Below are 21,371 nucleotides of genomic sequence, written 5' to 3'. Positions count from 1 at the left end.
ACTACACGAAACGGTAAATTGCACCAACAGAAACTAGATTTAGCACTTACATATCTACGAAAGCGTACGAGTCATCATCAACACATACTGTCGTATTCCACAAAGCGTGAACTCATGGGACACATATTCACAATGTCCGTACAGCGGCGATGAAAAATATTCTTGAGGAACTCTGCTTCTCGGTGATCAAGTTCATCTGTTTTACGTATACTTCGGGACTTGCGATGCACCGTCTAGTTTCCCTTGCTTGCGTAAGCCACCAACTAACTGGAGAGATTGGTTTTTCACCACCTTGTGTTCTCACCACCTGTCACTTCGTACGAGATTCATCTGTAAGAAATGCAACTTCAAAATGTCAGTGTAAGTCAGTGTGTAGGCATCGAAATATATAACACACCGTTTGGCACCCAGCGCCGTTGGTAACGTTACGTGGTTGGTAATCTTCCTATCGGCGCTCATAATGCGTGTCTGCGAACAGTAGTAAAAGCCTAAAGTGAAGAGGTATGGCTGTCAATCACAAAAGCATATTTGAGACATCGTCTACATACCTCAAAAACAGTTACAATCCCGAAGACAAAACGCAAATTACTTGAGATCCGCGGCCGACGTCCTCACACTGCAACGTTTCAAAACAGACTGATTCAACCGCTGGCGACTGGCCGAAACGCTTCCACTTACGTGCAGTGCAATAATGCACGGATTGCAAGAACAGTAGCTTCAAGGGAAGGCAATACAAGGTTATCACGGCACGTGTTCCTTGAAGGAATAATGCACAAACACGTGAAATCTTGCTATCTATTTTCCAAAGCGGACGAGGTAGCATGTTCCGCGGCGCGGAAAACACGTAGCAACTTGCTCTGGGAGGTGTTGCACGACGCACTGTCGCAAAGCTGTCTGAGAGGTCCCCCAAACCTCTCAGGGCTACATGAATGTCTTCCAGATTTTCTCTAAGAGGTCCTCTCAGACCCCTCGGTGCTGCCTGAAAGGTCCTACCAGACCTTTCAAGATTTCTTGAAAGGACCTCTCAGATCCTTCAGAAGTGCTAAAGGGTCCTACCAGACCTTTCAAGATTTCTTAAAAGGTCCTCTCAGATCCTTCAGAAGTGCTAAAGGGTCCTACCAGACCTTTCAAGATTTCTTAAAAGGTCCTCTCAGACCTCTTAGGACTGCTTGAGAGGTCCTCTCAGACCCCTCAGAAATTCGTAGAAGGTCCTCTCAGACCTCTTAGGACTGCTTGAGAGGTCCTCTCAGACCTCTCAGAATTTCTTAAAAGGTCCTCTCAGACCTTCTACGACAAACCGCAATCAAATCTAAATCCTTTCCGTATAAAATCCGATTTTACTCCCAACCCGAACCGAGATAAAAGTCTTGATATGTATATCAAAGCTGTTCAGAAAGATATTCTCAGTACTTATGCAAGCTCAAACAATCGGAAATTCCGGCACAATCTTACGAAAGCAGAACAGCAAAGCTTGTCCGCGCTAGAAAGCAACGAAGGTATCATCATCAAACAGGCTGATAAAGGAGGTGCCATAGTCGTAATGGATAAGCAAGCTTATGTGGCGGAAGGACTCCGTCAACTTAATTGTGCAGACTTATACAAACCTCTCCAATCCGACCCCACTAATGAAATTGCCGCAGATATATGTAAAACACTAAAACGGTTAAAGACCACTAAGAAAATTGGCGATGCGCTCTACGAATACTTACTTCCTAAAGACCCTAAACCAGGCCGATTTTACATGCTCCCTAAGATACATAAACCAGGCAATCCCGGAAGACCAATTGTGTCCAGTAACGGTACCGCTACAGAAAATATATCGTCCTTCGTCGATCACGTTCTCAAATCTATCCCCCCTAAATTACCTTCCTACGTCAAAGATACCAACCATTTCCTTCAAACTGTATCGCAAGTAACCGTTCCCTCAAGCTGTCTCTTGGCAACGTTAGACGTCACGTCCCTTTACACTAATATTCCCCACGCAGATGGTATAGCAGCGGCCGTTTCAGCATACAAAAATCAACCTGACCAGCCGTATGATCCTACTGTCCTCACCGAACTGCTAACACTTATTTTGACCTCCAATAACTTTGAATTTGATAACAAGCACTATCTGCAAGTTAACGGGACAGCTATGGGCACGAGAATGGCCCCCAACTATGCAAATATCTTCATGGCATCCCTGGAGGAAACATTTCTCGAATGTTCCGTGTTGAAACCACTTGTGTACAAGAGATTTTTAGATGATATTTTTATCATATGGCCTCATTCTGAAAGCGACCTTCTCACGTTCATCAACCGGTTCAACCAAATTCACCCTAACATTCAATTTACCTCCCACTACTCCGCCTCCACTGTTACCTTCTTGGATGTGGAAGTCAAGTTACAAGACGGCGGCATCTCAACCAACTTATACCGGAAGCCTACAGATGCTCAGCAATACTTATCGTTCCGCAGTTGCCATCCAAGGCATACTAAATTAGCCATACCTTATAGTCAGGCATTGCGCTACCGCAGAATATGCACTAACGATGCCGAACTAAACAACCATCTCCAACGACTAGAACAAACCTTCATTGATCGTGAATACCCGGACAAACTTGTTAAAGACGCTATAGCCAGAGCAAGATCCACAGATCGCCAACAATTGCTCCAAAGATCTCCTCGAGCCAATGGTAATTCTGCAGTAAATCTCACTGTCACATTCAATGGCAGCGTTCCTAACATTAGCCGGATACTCAACCGCCACTACACAATTCTTTCACAATCTGATCGGATGAAGGAAATATTCTCACAGCCACCGCGCGTAAGTTATCGCCGGGCGCGGAACATCCAAGACAGACTAGTAAATGCCAAAATTAACAAACTTCCAGAAAATAACATTGGTTGCCACCCTTGTAATGCAACTAGATGCCAAATTTGTAAATCAATGCAAGCCGCTAACTCTGCAGATAGTACCAATTCAAATTATCGGGTCAACATTAATGGCGACTTTAACTGTAATTCTTCCAATGTTGTCTATCTTCTTCAATGTAATGAATGCAACGCCCAATATATCGGACAGACAGCTACTTCATTTAGAACGCGATTCAATAACCACAAATCTGACGTCGCGAAGAAACCTAATCTGCCAGTGTCGCGCCATTTCAGTAAACCAGGACACTCAATTTCCAATATATCTATTTTCATCCTGCAGTCAGGCTTTCTTTCCCAGCGGCTCAGGGAACAGCGCGAGTCTTATCTCATTCATAAATTTCAGTGTCAGATAAACGAAGATCCAGGAATCCTTTCTACTATTCGCAACCTGCATTCCTAATCCAGCACAATACATACACTCTTTTGTCTCTTTTTTTCAGGCTCACGGGTATTTCCTCAAGGTCCTGCTGCACAGACCCGGTCATTCCCCTTTCACTTAGTCACCAACCTATGTTAGTCATGACAAAAGCGCATGCGCTGCTCTCTTTCCCTTGTACATAACCCTCTCCCATATATAAAGCTTGTTCTTGTCACCAAACCCCAGTCCCGTCGAAGGCAGCGCTGACTGCCGAAACGTCGACCCCTATCCCTATATGTCTTAATAAACTCCCCTTTGTGTTTTCCTGTAAGCTCTTTGTCGTCTTCTGATTTTTCCTGCTTATTTCATTCTCGTGGTCAACCGCCCTCCTAAGCTTCTAATCTATATATATATATATATATATATATATATATTAAAAAAAATAGCATAGCCTCTTTGGCTGCACGTTGAACATATGTTTATAAGTCCCAAACATCGCCACACCAGCATTGGACAGCTGTTTCGGCCTTATTGGGCCTTCATCAGCAATGCGTAGGTGGGCGACGTTCGAGCGAGTGGCGTCGGTGGAGTCCGACGCCACTCGTGGTTTTGACGAAATCAATACAAAGTTTTTGAAGAGCACTGTACAATACACATCAATCATACTCTCCAAACTGTTCCAGCGGTCACTCAATACGCATACAATTCCTAATGATTGGAAAGGCGGGAAGGTGGTTCCAATACACAAATCCGGGAGTAAATCTTCGCCGTCTAATTATCGTCCTATTTCCCTCACCAGCATCCCCTGCAAATTGTTAGAACACCCATAACTTAAAAACCCGAGACTAGGGGACAAAAAACCTTGTCTGTGTTTGTCGTTTGTCGTTTGTGAGACCTTGTCTGTTGAACATACCGGTAATCCAGAAGATGTGGGTTCGAGTCCTACAGCTGGCTAACCTTTTCAGTGACTTCTATCTTTCACCTTGTCTGTGTTTGTCGTTCTTTTGTCCCCTAGTATCGGGTTTTTAAGTTATGGGTCTATACCACCAGCTGGCTTGCTACCTCTCTATCCTCTTGTTAGAACTCGTTTTATTCTCACATTTAGCGTCATTTCGTGAAACAAACTCGTTTTTCTCTCACGCGCAACATGGGTTTCGCAAGAAATTTTCCTGTGAAACACAACTTATTTCTTTCACTCACAAACTTCACCGAATTTTGTATCGTAACTCATCTGCTGACTGTATATTTCTCGATTTCTCTAAAGCCTTTGATAAAGCATGTCATAAACTTCTATTACTTAAACTAAGTAAACTAAATCTTGATCATAATCTTCTCTCTTGGTTGCATTATTACCTGTCTAACCGTTCACAGTACGTCACAGCTAACGGCTATGACTCCACGGCTAGCTCAGAGACACTAACTAATGCAATCGAACTTGTCAAAAATAATTCTGCGCGTTTCATTACTGGTAATTACTCTCGCAGAGCGAGTATTAGTAGGATTGACAGGGATGTTCAGGAGCTATCCCATCGGAAAAAATAGCCGAAGATCATGTTCTACGGAGCTCCCACAGGATAGCGCACGATGAACTTTTCAGTGCAGTCTGTCAGTCTGACGAAATGAGGTTGGAAACCCAGCCCACCCGGGCATCGCAGAAGAGATAACACAGCCCTAGTGAAAATGTATCTGAGAGGCCTCTCAGGTCTAATATGTTATGGGACTGAGAGGACCTCTCAGGCTGAGAGGTCCTCTCAGGCTGGTGGACCTCTCAGGCTGGTGGACCTCTCAGGCTGACCTCTCAGGTTGAGGGGACCTCTCAGATTGACAGGACCTCTCAGAAGCTAATGCCCAGATCTGACATCGGAACATCAATGTTCAATTTCGCCGTCTACGCTGCACCTGTCGTCGGAGTGGTATAATCATACAGTGCTATGATACACCAGACATAGATACAGACAAGTACATGTCACAAAACTCCACATATATTGAGTTCCTTCGATTGTACAGATACACTCAAGGCATGCACACTGCTATCTGATTATGTAACAGTTATTTCAAATGTCTTACAGAATTGTGAATATCTAATATTTGTTGAAGGATCGCTCGCAAGAAACTACACGAAACGGTAAATTGCACCAACAGAAACTAGATTTAGCACTTACATGTCTACGAAAGCGTACGAGTCATCATCAACACATACTGTCGTATTCCACAAAGCGTGAACTCATGGGACACATATTCACAATGTCCGTACAGCGGCGATGAAAAATATTCTTGAGGAACTCTGCTTCTCGGTGATCAAGTTCATCTGTTTTACGTATACTTCGGGACTTGCGATGCACCGTCTAGTTTCCCTTGCTTGCGTAAGCCACCAACTAACTGGAGAGATTGGTTTTTCACCACCTTGTGTTCTCACCACCTGTCACTTCGTACGAGATTCATCTGTAAGAAATGCAACTTCAAAATGTCAGTGTAAGTCAGTGTGTAGGCATCGAAATATATAACACACCGTTTGGCACCCAGCGCCGTTGGTAACGTTACGTGGTTGGTAATCTTCCTATCGGCGCTCATAATGCGTGTCTGCGAACAGTAGTAAAAGCCTAAAGTGAAGAGGTATGGCTGTCAATCACAAAAGCATATTTGAGACATCGTCTACATACCTCAAAAACAGTTACAATCCCGAAGACAAAACGCAAATTACTTGAGATCCGCGGCCGACGTCCTCACACTGCAACGTTTCAAAACAGACTGATTCAACCGCTGGCGACTGGCCGAAACGCTTCCACTTACGTGCAGTGCAATAATGCACGGATTGCAAGAACAGTAGCTTCAAGGGAAGGCAATACAAGGTTATCACGGCACGTGTTCCTTGAAGGAATAATGCACAAACACGTGAAATCTTGCTATCTATTTTCCAAAGCGGACGAGGTAGCATGTTCCGCGGCGCGGAAAACACGTAGCAACTTGCTCTGGGAGGTGTTGCACGACGCACTGTCGCAAAGCTGTCTGAGAGGTCCCCCAAACCTCTCAGGGCTACATGAATGTCTTCCAGATTTTCTCTAAGAGGTCCTCTCAGACCCCTCGGTGCTGCCTGAAAGGTCCTACCAGACCTTTCAAGATTTCTTGAAAGGACCTCTCAGATCCTTCAGAAGTGCTAAAGGGTCCTACCAGACCTTTCAAGATTTCTTAAAAGGTCCTCTCAGATCCTTCAGAAGTGCTAAAGGGTCCTACCAGACCTTTCAAGATTTCTTAAAAGGTCCTCTCAGACCTCTTAGGACTGCTTGAGAGGTCCTCTCAGACCCCTCAGAAATTCGTAGAAGGTCCTCTCAGACCTCTTAGGACTGCTTGAGAGGTCCTCTCAGACCTCTCAGAATTTCTTAAAAGGTCCTCTCAGACCTCTTAAAAAATCCTGAGGGGCCTCTCAGATACATTTTCACTAGGGAGGCATGGCTTATAGCATCAGACTTTCGCTCCTTCCTGCTGTCCTCTCTCCATCTGTCCACATCTGTACGCCGCTCACTGCCACAGTTGCTTCGCGGCGCTAACACGGAATAAAAAAACCCTTCTTTCTCCCAATTTTAGGAACTGCTACTTTTTCTATCATCACTCTGTGGGCTGGTTTTGGAACCTCCTTCCGTCGGACTGTGAGCGATTGCGCTCAAAAAATAATCTCGCGTTATGAACTGGTGCTCCGAAAAGCATGATGTTCGGCTATTTCTTTTTTTTTTATGCAATAGCTCATGAATATCATTGTCGATTATCATGAATTTATTTATTTATTTATTTATTTGTTTATTTATTTATTATACCCCAAGGGCCTGTTGGGCATTACAGAGGGGAGTGGAAAAAGAAAATACAAAACAGTAATAAATAATATGGACAAAGGTGAGTAAATCAAGATGCTAAATTAAGATGTAACAAATTGCTGAAGAAGTGTATAATACAAGAGCCAGTGAGTTGGAAGAGTTTATATTAAGGTACACAGGTTGATACGACACTAAGTGGTGTTATTGTGAGTCAAAAAAGGAACATTATGCAGATCGAAATCTGGAGTGATCGCGAATGTGTATGATGCCACTAGGAAGGTGGTTCAACTCAGCAGATGTGAGGGGGACGAAAGACTGCAAGCACGTGTTGGTGTGGTATGACGTTAGGCCTATCTTATGTTGATGATCAATCCGAGATGAAATGTAAGTAGGCGGAGGTAGAAGTTCACCACGCAAACAAGGCAGGTCAGAGTAAAGTTTGTGAAGTAAAGATAAACGAAAAATTTTACGACGTGAAGCAAGGTAAGGTAAGGCAAGAGTGTTCTTTATTATTATTAATGTGAGTTACTTAGACACGCCCTTCACATTGGAGGGGTAAAAACGTGACCATTACTTGGCAAATTTCCGACTTAAGCTCGCAAAAGTTTACATAATTACTTACGTTGCACGACATTCACATCATTAGGTGGCAAAAACCCAGTAAGAACAAAATGCCTTCGACCGCAGTACTGGCATGGCGACGTTTGACTTACAAACATATGCTATACGTGCAGCCAAAGACCTCCTGCTAATTTCCCCCCCCCCCTTATACACATGACTGTCTTTGCACTGGGCTTTCAGAGGTGTCTTAGGACACCCTGACGGGAGGCATCACGTGCCACGTGACCTGACGCCATCCGCTCGAACGTTGCCTGCCTGCGTACTGCTGATGAGGCCCAAGAAGGCCGAAACAGCTGTTCAGTACTGGCATGGCGACGTTTGACCAACAAACATATGCTATTCGTGCAGCCAAAGAGCTGCTGCAACAACAACAACAACAACTTTATTTTCGACCTTGGAGAGTAGGAAGTTTCATCGCCACAGGCGATACTCTACCTCATTGCTGGATGGAATGGGGGGAATAAAATAACGAGCCCCTTCACAATAACGATCGAAGTCCGATGGTGTCCAGAAATGTCAGAAGAGCTTTGAGCGCAGAGCGTTGCTGGGCTGGATTGGGCCAGGGACCAAGCAATTTCGAGAGGGAGAAGGGCGAGAGCTGCTGCTATTTTAAGAGCTCCTGCTGAAACTCCGCTTCTTTAATAGACTTGTTTATTACCAGTGCTAACACTGGCAATTTCAAAGAAGGCATTGTAACTAGCAACATTAGTGATCACTTGCCAATATTTATGTTAGTGGATACGTACTCCCGTTTTACTAAACGTGTTTCATTCCTGAGTCTTCGCCATATAAATGTAGTGGGGCTCGAAAATTTCCGTAAGGATGTCTACTCCAATTCGGTCAACTAGAGTTCGGTGTTCAGTCGCGACAATGCGAATGAGGCAATAACGACCTCTTCGTAAAGGTCAAACACCTGTATGATGTGCATTTCCCTGTTAAAACCATAAGGACTAGTAGCCATGTGCGGAAGCCCTGGATAACAACATGACTGCTTTGCATGATTGACGACAGAAATAGGCTTTATAAATGCTGTATTCGCTCTAGAGAGCCTGGCGCCTTAAACTAATTTCAATGTTATAGAAAAGTCGTGAATAAGGCCTTGAAACATGCCAAAGCAGCTTATTACCATGGTCCAGGCAGCATTACCAGCAATAATTCTGCAAGCACGTGGAGAACTTTGAATAGTATTTTACATCCAAACATCCCCAGGCTCAGTGCCACAATTATAAACGGAGAGTAAGTAAGTGGTGCATCTCTCCATAGTCGTTCTAACCAGTATTTTGTAGATGCTGGGCTCAGAAATAGGTCGGTATGTAATACCGCAGATACCTGTACGCGTAATCGTAATAGAATTACAGACTCAATCTTTATTTTTCCAACCACTGCAGAAGAGGTCTGTTCATCGTTCCGTCAATTAAACAACAGTAATGCTCGTAAATGTGAGGATTTACAAGTCAAACCAAGTAAACATGTTACTGACCTATTAGCTCCTTTTTGACACACATTTTCAACTTGTCTTTTACAACCAGGGTTTTCCCTTCTATGATTAAAGTGGCGAAGGTGATACTATTAAGTAAAGGTGAAGATCTCAATGTATTTGGCAATTACAGGCCAATATCTTTATTGTCCGTATTTTCGAAATGTTTTGAATGTGTTATTCACAAGAGATTGTCGGCTTTCTTTGAAAAATATGAGGTCATTACTGACCATCAGTTTGGGTTTCGTAAGTCACATTCAACTAAGACCGCACTTTTATGTCAAAAATAACAAATCATTCGCAACATCGAAAATAGGCAATTCACTTTAACAATCTACATTGACCTCACAAAGGCATGTGACCTTCTTGACGACTCAGTATTACTTAACAAACTAGAAAAGTACGGGATTCGTGGCAATGCACTTTTACTTCTTCGTTCGTAATTAACTTTACGCGAGCAATATGTCTCAATAGAGGGATATTGGTCCGATAAACTGAAAATCCTGACCGGTGTTCCGCAAGGCAGCATCCTATAGGGCCCTTGTTGTTTAATCTGTACATTAACGACATTGTTACTACGTTTTTTTGTTGTTTATGCAGATGATACTGCTATATTTTTCGCGGGTGCCACAGTTGAGGCAGTAACTCGTATGGCAAACACTGCCCTTCAGCCAATAAGTCAGTGGGCTGAAATTAACCATTTACATATAAATACTAACAAAACGAAACCTGTATTATATAAGCAAAAAAAAGGTAAATAACCCAGTTGATGTATATCTGGGTCACGATCAGATTGAAACTGTAAAGGTCGTTAAGGTGCTCGGTGTATATTTTTTCCGGGGACCTATCCTGGGAGTGCCACATATTCCATGTAAAGGTCAAAATATCAAGATCGATAGGACTGTGTCATGTCTTGCCTTTGAGGGTTAAATTCCTCGTATGCAATTTACTAATTTATTCTGTCTTGCGCTATTGCCTTCTAGTATGGGGCACTGGAACGCCGAGAGACATAACTAGTTTCCTGACCCTACAGAAACGGGCGATTCGCATAATAGCCGGTGTACCTTACGATGCACACACACACAACCTTTGTTTACCACTTTCAAGATAATGAAGATAACCAGTATCTACAACTACCATATGTTCAAGTCTTTCCTAGTTGCTACACGACACAATAATAATGTTATGTCATCCTTGTTTGCGTTACGACACTTGTCACAACGCACTCGTCACTGTAAAAAATGGACATACCCAGATTTAGGACGAACTACGGCCATCAATCCCTGTCTTATAGCATTGCGTACGGTTTGAACAGCCTTCATACCCAGAAGGTATCTATCAATGACCTCTCCTTTTCTTCCTTAAGATTTAATTTGATATTCGGGATAGTAGCGCGATATCAAGTTCTTGTTATTTTGCACACAATGTCATTGCGGTATTTTGTCATGGTTCCATGTCATGGTCATAGCGTTCCATATTTAGCACTAAATAGATTGTCCTGTTCATTTGCTGCATGCCGTCGCGAAGATAGTGTTAAAAGGGGTAATGCCCTTGTCAAGCTGCCAGGTGCTGCTTTTTGGCTTCCTCCTGATTGTTTTTTTTTTTTTTCTGTGGGAGTTGCAATAAAGCATCGTTTATCGTCATCATTATCGTTAAAATTGCCAAGCGAACCTTTTTTTTTTTTTTTTTACGGGAATATGAAGTCCTTCACGGATAACCACACAACCATCCGAAACTATGCACAGTGTCGCAACAGAAATAATTTTTAAAAAATTGGTAAACATTCTGCTTTAGCCCCGCCTGCTTGATTGTCGAGAAGAAAAGTGCATGGTATTTCCTGGGAGAGCAGTAAGTGTTCCAGTCTTACCTTTCTTTGCGCCGCGTCGACCTTGATGCTGGTGACAACCGACTTATCACAAAGAAGACAACAGAACTGAAGGCGGAAACACTTTCTCGTCTAGACACAGATTTCGCGCGCTTCTCCGCGAAAATGAAGCTGGCGGAGCCAGAGCGTAATTTTTGCAAATTTTTTTCGACTGTTTCTGTTGCAATACTGTGGATGGTTTTTGTTACGTCTGCAGTTATCCGTGGAGGACATCATATTTCTGTAAAAAAAAAGTGAGGTTTGCTTGGCAATTTTCGAAGTTCAATTGGAAAAATACATTTACCGCAGTTCAAAATTGTAAATGATGGCAAAAGTTTCCGGCGAGTACGTCGCCAGTTATAATTTTTTATCTCTTTAGGTGAAACACCCTGTAAAGGGAATAAATAAGATAATTTTGATCAGCGTAGTTCTGCTGAACTGTGTTTATAACCTTTCAATACTTGATATTGACCAAATTGGTTTCCAAATGCCAATCAATGTCTGAACCGAGATTAGACTTGTAACTGATTCATTATCATGTTACCAACTAACATTTGTAAAGAAAGACTTGAGCGTTGACCTCAAATATTCGCAACCCTCGATCTCGCTCCACAGTGAACCATGCAGCATTGGTGTGGGCAATAGTACTCCGAAATGATTAAACAATTTATTATGCTGTAACAGGCACTCTGTCTTTGCATTTCTATTTAACATGAAATATATTGACACTTTTCCACACATAGTGCACCCACTCAATAACCAAACTGTACCCGTGACCATGACCATGTACCCGTAAGTTCTCTGTTACTGAGATTGAGATGTACTTCTGTAAAGTAATTTTGAGAGCCGTGCAAATAGAAACTGGCTTCAGTGTACACAACAGACACGTCAGAAGGTTTATTTGAAATATAATGTCAGAGCAGAAGCAACATTTTGTCATTTTGTTGTATATTTTTCTTTTTGATTGTCCAGGGATTTAGCAGACAGAGTAGGACTCTGCCGTCTGCCGTTTTAACGAACATGAGATAATTATAAAACCTGGAACAAAAATTATATTTTACTATTTATGTGCTTTTTTATACACGAATGATAATGCCGCACATAGATGCAACCTGTCATCTTGATGAAGATGAGACCTTTTCTTCAATGAAAGATGAAAGTCACTGAAAAGCTTAGCCAGCTCTAGGACACGAACCCACATCTTCTGGATTACCGGTCCAGGGCTCTACCAACTGAGCTAAGCTAACACGCCTTCTCAGCGACTTCCAGGGTGCGTCATCTGAAGGGACAAACCAGTCACTCTCTCACTCATCCTCCTTTCACTCACATTTTTGCACACCCATACACACATTCATACGGTCGGGATCGACGCAAGCGGCAAATGTTGAGCATGAGATGTCTGATGTCCTGAGGCTGGGACAACATAGAAGGAACAATCACATACAAGGCCTCAAGTTGCTTAAGAAATTAAAGATGAAAGATGAAACTCACTGAAAAGGTTAGCCAGCTGTAGGACACGAACCCACATCTTCTGGATTACCGGTCCACGGTAATCCAGACCGCGTCCTACAGCTGGCTAACCTTTTCAGTGACTTTCTTCTTCTTTTATCGTTAATTTCTTAGGCAACTTGAGGTCTTGTATGTGATTCTGTCGCTGTCCGTACGTCCCAAGGCGAAAGCCCTCAGCATCCTGATCCACAAGGAGTTCCACAAGGAAGGATTCTCAGCCCGACACTCTTTAACGTGGTGATGGCCGACCTACAATCAGTAATTCCTCGTAAAGTGTCGTTTTCCGTGTATGCAGATGACGTCGCCCTTTGGACAGTAGGAAAATGACGCCGAGCCAAATAGCTCCGCCTGCAGCTCGCTTTGAATAATATCTATACGTACCTCACGCACCTTGGGATGGACCTTTCACGCGAACAGTGTGTCGAGCTCCCTTTCACGCTCAAAGCTATGGCCAATTTCCCTCTTTGGCTTGGTACAAAGAAGCTTGAGCCGGTACGCTTCCTTGGCGTAGTAATCGACTCGGACTTGCGCTGGGCTCGGCACATTAAACACCTTGAAACTAAAGTGCAGCGATGGCTCCCCGCAAATCAACATCTTTCTGGCTCAGGATGGGGCTGTGATCAGCGTTCCCTTCTCGCGGTTCACGCGGCATTGGTAAGGGCGACTGTGCTTGAAGCATTCCTATTCTGCACAGGATATCAACAACTTCATTAAATACACTTCGGTCCCTGTTTGTTCGAAGCCTTCTTCGATGACTCGGAGTTCCAAGAATGGCTGAAACACGGCAAGTATTGGCTGAAGCTGGTGAACTCCCGATTGAGGTTCTCCGTGAATGTGAAACGGCTTGGCACTTCCTCCGTTTGCGTGCTCACATTCCCCGCCACCCGGTCCTCAGGAAAATTCGGTACCGCCCTGAAAGCGACTTCTATTGAGTAGGGCAGAGGACACGCCAGATTCTCACTGGCTTTATAACTAAGGAAACTATACTGCCGGAAGCCCCCTGGTCTCTACCGGTACCGTCCACTTTTGTCCGCCTTCCAAACCTTCTGGAAAGAAGAGATCAGGTCCCCTCTCAAGTCCTCCGAGCCCATTTTCATGCACTGGTAGACGAGAAGTTTTCTACGTTTACGGCAGCATATACCGATCGCGCATCCTGAAACAACAAGTCCGCCTCAGCATTCGTCATACCATCCGAAGGCGTAGTGCACGGAAGACGCCTTTCACATCCAACCTACTCCACAGCAGCGGAACTCTATGCCATCCTTTTCTTTCTACAACACATTGCTGATTTTACACCGCGCGAATGGGCAGTCTTCAGAGACTCCAAATCTGCACTTCAAGCAATTGAAAATTCCAGCATACGAGGCCCATCCGCACCCCTAGTCACAGATGTGTTAATGGCTTACCACACTATCTACGCAGCAGGCCACAGGCTAGTTCTCCAGTGGGTTCCAGCCTATTGTGGTGTCGTGGGGAACGAGCAGGCCGACAGCGCTGCAGAAGCAGCACTCTCGTATCGGAAACGGACCAGTATTGTTCTGCTGAGAGGAGACCGCCGTTCAATTCTGCGACGCCTAGTGACACCCCTGGCTTCCCGCCAATGGACAACCGACATTCTCCCCCCCCCCTCTATGTACGCACCCTGGAAGTCGCTGAGAAGGTGTGTTAGCTTAGCTCAATTAGTAGAGCCTTGGACCGGTAATGCAGCAAATGTGGGTTCGTGTCCTACAGCTGACTAACCGTTTCAGTGACTTTCATCTTTCACCGTTAATTTCTTAGGCAACTTGAGGCCTTGTATGTGATTGTCCCTTCTATGTTGTTCCAGCCTCAGAACATCAGTTCTCCCCTTTTCTTCAAGTGTGCTAATTCCCAAGCAGCACGCCAATACTGGTCCAATATTGGACCCATATTGGTTCCCAAGATTGCCAATATTGGCCCAATGTGGGCTGCCAATATTGGACCAATATGGGGAGTGCAACCAGGCTCCATATTGGACCAATATGGTCTGCCCATATTGGCAAGCCCATTTTGCGCCAATATTGCCAATATTTCTGTGATAACATCAACGGGGAGTCCGTGTATGAAGCATTATCCTGCTTAATATTCACCACTGATAATACTTTTCTCTGATTTTTGCTTTTTTGTTTCTGCGGATCTAATTGATCCACGTGGCACATGACTGCCAGAAAAAAACCCCGAAAAAAACACCACATTCCCCCCCCCCAAAAAAAAACCCCGAAAAACTACGCCCGCCTTGCTGAAGGACATAAGCAGTCCCACGGAACTACCAATAAAAAAAGATCCATCAGAAGCCTTCATTTGGATCGCAATATTCTGTGAACTAAACATTTACAACCCGCTCCGGGACTACAAAGGAGCGAACCACTTTCGTGTTGGTGACGGACATACGCCAGAGCAATTCCCATTGCTTTCAGCAGCTTCAAAGCAGCCATCAGAAGAGCCATCCCTTCCTATCACACATTGTGTTTTTTATTTGACCTGCCGCACTTCCGTTATCATTACAGCAACCAGCGACATTTTAGCCCTATGAAACGTCCGCCCGAGCTGTCGCGCATGCGCATTAGCTGTAGGACGCGTGATTTCGCTCAAACAACCCGATCGCTCTGACTCGGCTCGACGGATTGGCATTGGCATCGCGAAGGAAGATGGCGGCTATTTCCAGAACGTGGAATGTTGAGTTGTCGAATTCTAGCGAACGTTGGGATTGCCAAGTACGTTGACTGTTTCGAACAACGTGTATCATCTGCGGGAAGTTGTTGGGTATAACGATGTCCTGAATTGGGTATTTTCACACGTTTCAACGTTCAATCTCGCCGTGCTGCTTGGGCATTTGTGCAACACGGCTACGTACCATATTGTGTATTTTCAGTCAATATGGCGTGTACGCCGGCAATATGGGGCCCATATCGCCAGGATTTTCCAAATATTGGCTCAAACTGGGCAATATGGGGTCCATATTGCCCATTTTCAGCCAGTATGGGGAAAATCTTGGCGAAACGGGTCCCATATTGGACCCGTATCGCCATGACCAGCCAATATGGGCCCAATATTGTGTGCTGCTTGGGTTGTGACAAACGAAATATACAATGAAAGTTGTACAAAAACAGCAAATCTGTGTCAACTAAAATGTTAGATACGTGGATGTTACCACATCATGTAGTTTCTGTCCAAAGGTAGAACTACACGATACTTTTCACCCGTGGCAGGGTGCTGAGGAAAACTCCTTGAAGTTATGATCTGTGGCAACAAAAATATTGGTATGTTTAGAAGAACAGCATAGCACATCAACACAGATGAGGGGCAGACACAGTAGACAGGATGATGGCTGCAAACTTGCAATTGAAGATTTATTCAACACAGCAGGAAACGGAAAGCGTGACTAGAAAAAGGCAGTACCCATGCAATGCGTGGAGAACCACATTCATCTCTAAGAAGGTAGGATCGGGAGAGCAATAAAGTGAAATTACTGTTGTGTCCGAAATAGGGGACCCTGTAAAGTTAGGATCAATATGATGTGGTAGCCTTGCATGGCTCACGGTAGCTGCAACACACTTTGGACAATTCCAGTATTGGGGCTTCAAAGACAATGAACTTTCGCTGTTTCACTGGGCATTCAGGTGTAGAGGATGCATCTCTAGAAAATTAATTCGTATTCTTTAGTCATAAATATATCTCAAAAGGAAGTATTCCTGTACCCCTCCAAGAAGCTAGTAGTCCTCATCGGTTTCTTCACCCACTGTTGACGTCATATTGATGATCTGCACCTGTCCAAAGATTCCAAAACAACAGCCTGCAACATGTAACAAATCTAGTGGTTTCACCTGAGGACTTGCCAGAATCTGTGAAGTGGGGGTTGATGTATTCACTGGTCCACGGTCATGTCCTTTGAAGTGTCTTTCTGACAACATTTCAGGAATGCAACAAAAAAATTAACATCTGGAGATAGTCTCACCCCTATTCTACCTGTTGAGCAATCATACAACTGTAGGTGGTAGAAGGAAGAAGGGAGGACGAAGCCACAGGCAGGAAAACTGTCACCCCTGGTCAATATGTATCATAATTTTTTGCATACCTGCTTTCAGCTATTTCTGTTATAATAACTTGAGTTCCTGGATCGTAAGAAAATAAGTAAAAAGAAGGAAATGCAGAGCATGTTGAACATTAATCATATATACATTTCTTACATGTAGACTTCATAGCGGCCATAGAGACAGTGCTGCAGTATGCATGGTAGAGCTCGAGTACAGTTGTTTCCTGCAAAGCAGGGTAGCTCATGATTACAAAATGTCTTTGGTTCTCAATTCTTGCAGTGCAGATCTAGACAATCGTTTTTTTTCTTTCTTTTTTTTTCTGTGTACTTCACAAACAGTGTCCGTCGACGTGAACAATGTGCCGGCAGTGTTGTCCGATGCAGTGACTTCCATGCACAAGTCCATGAAATCATTGCAGTCGACTTGACAGTTTAAAAAAAAACTAATTAAGAAACTATTTTAAAAGATAAACTTGCAAAAGATGATCAAGTGATGAGATCTCTACATACTAAGAAGCAGTCAGGTGCCACTTCAACACTAGAATGCCCCTAAAATGAAATTTATTCATGTTGACAATGTCCAGTAAGGGACAAGTAGGATAACATGAGCTAAACTTAATGCGTAATCGCTATATGATAATTTATACATGCGAGACACCTATACATACCTTAGACGTTGTGTTGAGCTCGTCACCTAGGTGAAGCAGAATAACTAGTGACTGAACGGCAGATTGTTTCGGTCATTCCGTAATTCGCCCGCTGCGGCATCTTCGTAGTCATCGGCAGCAAAATAAGCTCAGCACACACGACACAACTGCTATATCTAATAGCCGGGTGCTTCGAATCATATTCGTTTTCGCGCACTGTCCTGTGGAATCTTGTGGAATCTCACTCGTCGAAGATGAACAATTTTTGCATCCCCGGACATCACAGCGTACACCAGGCATACGTAGGAAGGTATATGCATACACGTCACTGACTTTCACTTTCTGCTGGGACCAACATGACCACCCACGGCGTAGACAATAAACGCGATAACACAGACAGCCTTGCAGACGGCGCGGCGGATCGTAGCTCGTAGAGGCTAAGTAACTGAGTGCTTTAATAATTATAGTGATACTACCAACTTGGAAAAGAGGAAGTTGGTGAACGATAAGGTAGTAGATGGAGAGGAAGAGTAGATTAAAAGGTCATGTTTTGGGGTGCTGACGGAGAACGTACAGAACGTGCCTGACCTCCATATATTAGAAAACTACAATAATGTCGAAACTAGGGAAGTGAACGTCATTTTTGAAATGACGTTTAGCTGTAAAGATAATGTGGGTCAACTTTGTTCCCAACAAAACTAACCCTCACGTGGTACGGGTTGACCAATCCCTGGACGCGCTGGACCCGAGACCCAAGTTGCTCCTTTTTGCCGTTCGTTGGCAGCACGGTCCCTGTTCCGGCAACCTTCAAAATCTTGATACGTATAAAATATGTCGAATTGTGAGGTAATGCTTTCGGTGTGTTATCAAACAGTGGTAATGTGCAGGATAGTGGGCAAAAATATGAGGGTTATTTGCGGGCAGCTCCGTGCAAAGTTATAAGTAGCAACACAGGAAACCTATCTGTTTTTACTGCTCCACTCAGCAGGTACCCTCATCATAAACGATAACTTGAATTACACACAATATTTGGCAGAAAGGGACGTCAGACGTGTTAGTGGGAAGTGTGTCTCGTTGCAAACCTGCGAATTAATTGAAGACACACATCTTCGTCACCCTTACAGACGTATTAGGTCCCCACTACACTTAACGAACGTCACCAAACTATTGCTACTTTAGTATATGCTCCATGCAGCACGCGTATATAGAGGATACTGAGAAATGTCCTGGCATTTTCCCCCACCTGCACTGCGGTGGCGGGTGGGGTTCGGTATCTGGCTGGTCACACCGCTCTGGTCACACGAGTTGCCGAACGACGGGAGTGGGTAACGCATTGCGCTGCAGTTTATGCTGGACTCTTGAAGACTGTTGACGTGCTTCATGCTGATGCATTGAAAAATATTTCCTGTGTCATTGTGCATGGCATCTACAGTTTACAGAGGCAGACGTATCTAGAACGTCCGATGAACACCCGTACGTGGGCTCCCAAGATGAATCCATTAAATGAGCATTAAAGTATTATGCAACATGGCCAATAACTGCTGTCATCTTGCAAAGCAGTATGTGAAAAGCATTATTACAAAATATTTCTGCCCAAAGTTGTTTCAACGGGGCGGAATTAATTTGCAAAATCACTGCCGCGGTGACAGGTCGAAGCGCTTTAACTGCAGACCACAACCACTCTAAGTGTGATGTTCGTTGTAGAGATCCCCCTCGTGCGTTGGTAGAAAAAAAAAAAGAAAAAGAAACGTCTGCTACGGACATTGCGAGCTGTTTCTTGTTGACTGCTATTCATCACATGATTTATATCACGTTTTCTGAAAAACGAGACATATATGCAGCCCAACAAAACCAAAAAACTGCGATCACAGGAGTAATACCCGATTATCAAACCCCGCCGAGAGTTTTTTGTCGTACGTCAACATCATCGCGATGCAACTATCGCACGCACACACACGTCCATGCACGTCCCCACCAATTATTTAAAAAGAAAAGAAACATCGTGCGTGGACGTCCACTCAGGTTTCGAGCAGTTGCAGGAATAAAGTGTTTCAACCACATTGGCTCTCACAATATTCCGGCCGGATAAATGCTGCATAGCCAGCATTGTTCCAGTCTGGGTCCACTGTGGAACTGGTTCTGAACCACTCGTTCTTCGGCTGGACGCAGCCTGTTGGCAGCCCGGGACAAGCATGTTTATAGGCTAGATCCAGTTAAATTGTAGGCAGGAACGAGTTCAATAATCCAGCTGGAATTCCCACTGCATTTACAGCTGGAATTTTTACTTGCACGTGCAATCAATAATACGACGATGCTTCGCTTTTCTCGTCGGACTGCACACCCAGACGTTCGTTTCCAAATGCTGCTTTGTCCGACGTTACTGGGGTGAAGCAGTACCGATAAGACTGCACATGGGTGCGCAAAGAAGGTAGTGTAGCTTTGAAGTGTTAATAAGGCGCCGTTGTGCGGCTGTGACGCCTGTATCTTTTGTACTGCACGTCCAACGACGCTGTTCCCGACGAAAATATGGTTTCACGCCGAACAATTTTCCATACCAATTCATACGGTATCCACTATGGCTGGTGGGACGTTTCGTCATTGATGCGCATTTATTCGTCATTTTGATGTGGCACACACCTCACATATATCTCTGAGCAGCCGCGCTTGGCGTACTTCTTATTGCGTTGCAACAGGTCCCTATTCCGATGAATGGGCTTGGACTACGGAAGATACCTCTTTCCGGCAGCGTATGAGACTCGAAAACACTGTATCGTAGAATAGCATTTGAGCGCCCCATTACCTCCATCGCTTCATATACCTCATCACAAACTTTGTCCGGGGGTCAATATATTATGGAGAAGTCAGCTTATGTTGTTTTACGATTTCCCTCATTCTCGTTTTTAATGTGGCATTTATGACATACTTCCATTCCTTTTGTACTTTGATCATAGATATGGGCTGTTTGACATTGAAACGTTACGGGACATGCTTTCAACAAATTGGTGCACCGATGCATCGATGCCCCAAGTGCGTTGGAACATGAGTTGCCATTTTCGTACAGCGAATTTTCTGGTTTGCGTTTCGTAGTATCTGTGTGTGGCAGTAGGTATTAAGTACTTCGAGATCCATCAACAAACGCTGTTTCAATTCAAATGCGAGCTTGACGATAATGACGATGTGCCCCCGCTGCCCCGTGCTAGTACGGTGGATCGTCAGTTCTACCGGCACGCCACGCACATCTGTCCGATGGGACATTCCATCATCACCATGTAGACAAATACCACTTCCTCTATAGCCCCGGAAGAAGAACACCATGTCCGGCGTAAGTCGGTCTCTTACCTGTTACACTGTATATAGTCGCCCTTTTCAACTTGCCACCAAAATTAACGCGCCGCTATTTTCTCTTACTGCTGCCTTCCCGTTATCAAAGACGACTTTGAACCCAAGCTCTTCAATTCGTCGAACTGACAGGATATTTCCATCTAGTGCTGGTACGTAGAGGACGTCCTTCAAAAGAAATGATTTCCCGCCATTGTCGGGTACAAGCTCGAACTCTGTCTCGCCTTTCCCTACGATTTCCACGACGTCTTTATTTGCCATCTCCAGCGTTGATGGTGCTGCGTAGGTGGTGCAGTTGCGGAGCTTGGTTCTGTCTGACGTCATGTGGTCGGTAGCGCCGCTATCCAGATACCAGACTTGACTCCCTGTCACGACATGGCTGGTCGCACACAGTGCTTTGTGGGTTACTTTCCTGGCGGATAAGACGGGACCTCTCTCTGCATGGTCACTGGCTTGATCGTCGGAATCTGCTTCGCAATGCTTTGCCGATATGCCCGAACTTGGCGCACGCGAAACATCGGACAGGCCGCCTCCTCGTGAGGTGAGACCCGCGAGTCCTCCTGCCTGCGTCGCGGTCATTTCTGTCGTCCTGTCGTCCTCGCATGTTTCGGAACGGACCTGTTCTTGGTCAAGAGAGCTGTCTCCTCGCCGTGCGGGTCTGTCGACTGTTCTTCGTTACGCCGGAGCTTCCTAAGGTAAGGGTGGCTTCGACCTGCTCGAGCTTCAAGATTAGGGGTTCATAGCGTTCGGGTAGACCCTAGAGCATTACCAGTGCCATTTCCT

The 21,371-nt window shown here is 44.5% G+C and overlaps 1 protein-coding gene and 2 long non-coding RNA genes across 3 annotated transcripts in view; all 3 read right to left on the bottom strand.

The window, feature by feature from the left end:
• Nucleotides 1-21,371, bottom strand: part of LOC135385990 (phospholipid-transporting ATPase ABCA1-like) — a 246,497-nt gene that overhangs the window by 33,618 nt on the left and 191,508 nt on the right. The gene's annotated exons all lie outside the window — the stretch shown is intronic.
• On the bottom strand, nucleotides 287-616 carry LOC135378657 (uncharacterized). Its single transcript, XR_010418513.1, has 3 exons — nucleotides 549-616; nucleotides 398-488; nucleotides 287-330 (listed from the first exon to the last, which is right to left on the bottom strand). It is a non-coding gene; the product is annotated as an uncharacterized LOC135378657 (long non-coding RNA).
• LOC135378656 (uncharacterized) lies at nucleotides 5,673-6,002 on the bottom strand. Its single transcript, XR_010418512.1, has 3 exons — nucleotides 5,935-6,002; nucleotides 5,784-5,874; nucleotides 5,673-5,716 (listed from the first exon to the last, which is right to left on the bottom strand). It is a non-coding gene; the product is annotated as an uncharacterized LOC135378656 (long non-coding RNA).

This window comes from Ornithodoros turicata, chromosome 1 (genome assembly GCF_037126465.1).
Source record: "Ornithodoros turicata isolate Travis chromosome 1, ASM3712646v1, whole genome shotgun sequence".
In the NCBI taxonomy this organism is placed as follows: Eukaryota; Metazoa; Arthropoda; class Arachnida; order Ixodida; family Argasidae; genus Ornithodoros; species Ornithodoros turicata.
Note: the sequence above shows the minus strand (reverse complement) of the source record. Positions and strands in the feature narration are given on the sequence as shown.